Here is a 3266-nt window from a genome sequence, read left to right as displayed (position 1 = left end):
CGCCCGCCCGGCAGCCTCCATCCCCTGCACGCCTCCTGCCCCCTTTGCCCTCAACGCCCAGTGGAGACAGAATCCTGCCGATCTCACTCCCAGAGACCGTTCCTCCTCCCCCGCCCCGTTCACTCCCAGGTTCAGGCCCACGGACCTTCTCCAGCACATTCAGTCCTGACACACAACCTGCAGGATATAACCGCCTTCCACCTCCCCCATCTCGGCACCGCGTCTCGCACGCCACCGCCCCGGTCAGCGCTCATTGGTCAGTGCTCATCGGCGGTCAGTGCTCATCGGTCAGCGCTGATCAGTCAGCGCTCATCGGCCACCACCCCGGTCAGCGCTCATCGGCCACCGCCCCAGTCAGCGCCCCGGTCAGCGCTCATCGGTCAGCGCTCATTGGTCAGTGCTCATCGGTCAGCGCTCAGGAGAGGATCCGAGGAGAGACTCCAAGGCCTGGGTCTCACGCTCCTCCTGGTCACTCACGGCTGCCCTCCAGCCTCACGGTGCTGAGGGGCCTCCTAGCCTGCGGCACCTGCCCCTCCTCCGCCGCCCGGCACACGGCACACACATGCCTCCCGGCTCAGACCCACCTGCCTGCCGTTCCCACGCTCCCTCTCACACTCTGCTCTCCGGAGCCAGCTGGGCACCGCCCCTCCCGCTTCTGCTCCAGCTGCTCCCAACCCGGATGTCTTTCCCGCACACGTGTCCCCCGTCAAAAGGTCCCTAATGCCCTAACCCAGGGGTGGGCAAACTTTTTGACTCGAGGGCCACAGTGGGTTCTTAAACTGGACCGGAGGGCCGGAACAAAAGCATGGATGGAGTGTTTGTGTGAACTAATATAAATTCAAAGTAAACATCATTACATAAAAGGGTACGGTTGGTCTTTTTTTTTTAGTTTTATTCATTTCAAACGGGCCGGATCCGGCCCGCGGGCCGTAGTTTGCCCACGGCTGCCCTAACCGGTGTGGCTCAGTGGATAGAGCATCGCCCGCGGACTCAATTCCGGTCAAGAGCACATGTCCAGGTTGTGGACTCGATCCCCAGTAGGGGGCATGCAGGAGGCAGCCGATCCATGATACTCTCTCATCATTGATGTTTCTCTCTCTCTCCCTCGCCCTTCTTCTCTGAAATCAATAAAAATCTTTTAAAAATAAAATAAGAAAATAAGTAGCCACCATGATCTTATCTGATGGAGAGGAGAGTCCCAGAGGCTTAGGGAAACCAACCAGCCCCCAAACAACACACCAGCCAGGGGCTCAGCTGCGATGCGCCTTCCCAGCGTGGTGGGGAGGGGGGGCGTGGTGAGCCCCCGGAAACCGGAAACATTCTGAACTCAATATGCATTTGTGGGAACAGAAACAGAAGTCGAGGCCACTGAGCAGGCAGGGATGTGAAAGCACATGGTGCCAAGGCAGACAGTGGCGCCTGCCCCGGAGGCCGGGAGAGGACAATGACGGGTTTGGCAAGAGAAGGAGATCAAAGGGTAGGAAGTGGTGGCGGGCCGGCCTCGCTGAGATCAAGAGCCGGAGTGAGGCGACCTGAGCCTTCTCGGCGTGAAGCAGGGATAATGACCGGCCGGAGGCTGCAGGGAGGGCCCAGCGGCCTGGGCGGCGTCCGGTACGGGTGGCGGCGTGAGCACCGTGCACCGCGATGCCTGTTGTGCCACAAACACACTGGCTCTGGCTGAGTCCTCCTGACGGAGGCCCTGGGCTCTCACCGAGACGCAGTCCGACGCAGTAGATTGATCTGCATGAAAATAGCCAATCCCAGCCCCTAGCCGGTGTGGCTCAATGGACAGAGTGTCAGCCTGCGGACTGAAGGGTCCTGGGTTCAATTCCGGTCAAGGGCACGTACCTTGGTTGCAGGCTCCTCCCCGGCTCAGGGCCCTCATCAGGGTGTGTGCAGGAGGCAACCAATCGATGTGTTGCTCTCACGTGGGTGCTTCTCTGTCCCTCCTTCTCCCTCCCACTCTCTCTCTAAGAATCAGTGGGAAAAAACCCTCAGGTGAGGATCAACAAAACACGGAAAACAGCCAGTCCCGGACCAGAGAAGCAGGTCTCGGACGGTGTGAGGTGAAGGGTTCCGTTGACCACACGTTTCTGTGTCCCCACTCTGTGCTAATACTGCAGCACACGCCTAACCCTGCGGCACACGCCTGACCCTGCAGCACACGCCTGACCCTGCAACACACGCCTGACCCTGTAGCACACGCCTAACCTTGCAGCACACGCATGACCCTGCGGCACACGCCTGACCCTGTGGCACACGCCTGACTCTGCGGCACAGGGCCGCCTGACCCTACAGCACATGCCTGACCCTGCAGCACACGGCTAACCCTGCAGTACACACACATGCATGAAAGTCGCCGAGACACGCTCTCCTTTCCTGAGGACCTTTCTTATCTACACGCCTCCTCTCTGTAGCCTCACCCCCTCGGCTGACGCTTGCCCTGCCCCGTGGACGTGACCATGGTCCCCCCCCTCCCCTGCTCCCCCTGCCCTTGGACCACTTCCTTTCCTGGCCACTGCCTCTGGGGAACCCGATGATCCTTGTCTGATCCAAACTCACACTCAGGACCCCACCCGGTTCCAGCACCCGCCTCCCGAAAGCCGGTTCTAGAACTCTCCTCAGAGGACAGAGCCTGCAGCGTTATGAGCAGACGGTGTGCCTGAGAGCAGGGTCAGGAAACGGGTGGTGAGAGAGCCGGCTGCACATGAGCAGTTCTCCTGCAGGCATTAGGGTGGGGGGGGCGGGGCGGGACGAAGAGGAGAGAGGGAAGGGACAGGAGGCAGAGCACCTGGATAGCACACCTCCATACTGTTAAATTTATAAAATATTTTTATTGATTTCAGAGAGGAAGGGAGAGGGAGAGAGAGAAAGATCAATGATGAGAGAGAGTCATGGATCGGCTGCCTCCTGCACACCTCACACTGGGGATGGAGCCTGCAACCCGGGCCTGTGCCCTGACCGGGAATGAACTGTGACCTCCTGGATCATAGGTCGACGCTCAACCCCTGAGCCACGCCGGCCAAGCCCTCCATACGGTTTAGATGGTACAACTCCCCGCGTGTCGTCCAAACCTTCAGCCAGCCTTCTGCTCCCTAACCCTCCCACAATACACCCCGAGGGTGAGGGTGAGGCTGTACATACGAGAGGAGGCCAGGGATCTGGAGTCGGGAAGATCAACCGGAAGGGGGGGTCAGGCAGCAGAGTGGAGACAGCACCCCCAGAACGAGGACGCAACCAGCCCGCGCGCCCAACGGCAGCGCCCC

The 3266-nt window shown here is 60.1% G+C and overlaps 1 protein-coding gene across 3 annotated transcripts in view; it reads right to left on the bottom strand.

Annotated features, from left to right (window-relative positions):
• The window catches only part of LOC102751799 (transmembrane protein 56), a 41210-nt gene that overhangs the window by 27636 nt on the left and 10308 nt on the right, over nucleotides 1-3266 (bottom strand). Inside the window, exon 1 of one of the 3 annotated variants that reach the window (XM_006762923.2) lies at nucleotides 3145-3260. The exons of the other annotated variants lie outside the window; for them this stretch is intronic. The gene's annotated coding sequence lies outside the window, so the exon portion shown is untranslated. Of the gene's footprint in view, nucleotides 1-3144; nucleotides 3261-3266 lie in introns of those variants that run through there. 3 annotated transcript variants of the gene reach the window in all.

This window comes from Myotis davidii, unplaced genomic scaffold, assembly GCF_000327345.1.
Source record: "Myotis davidii unplaced genomic scaffold, ASM32734v1 scaffold217, whole genome shotgun sequence".
In the NCBI taxonomy this organism is placed as follows: domain Eukaryota; kingdom Metazoa; phylum Chordata; class Mammalia; order Chiroptera; family Vespertilionidae; genus Myotis; species Myotis davidii.
The sequence above is the reverse complement of the archived record's forward strand: the minus strand, read 5'-3'. Positions and strand labels throughout refer to the sequence as shown.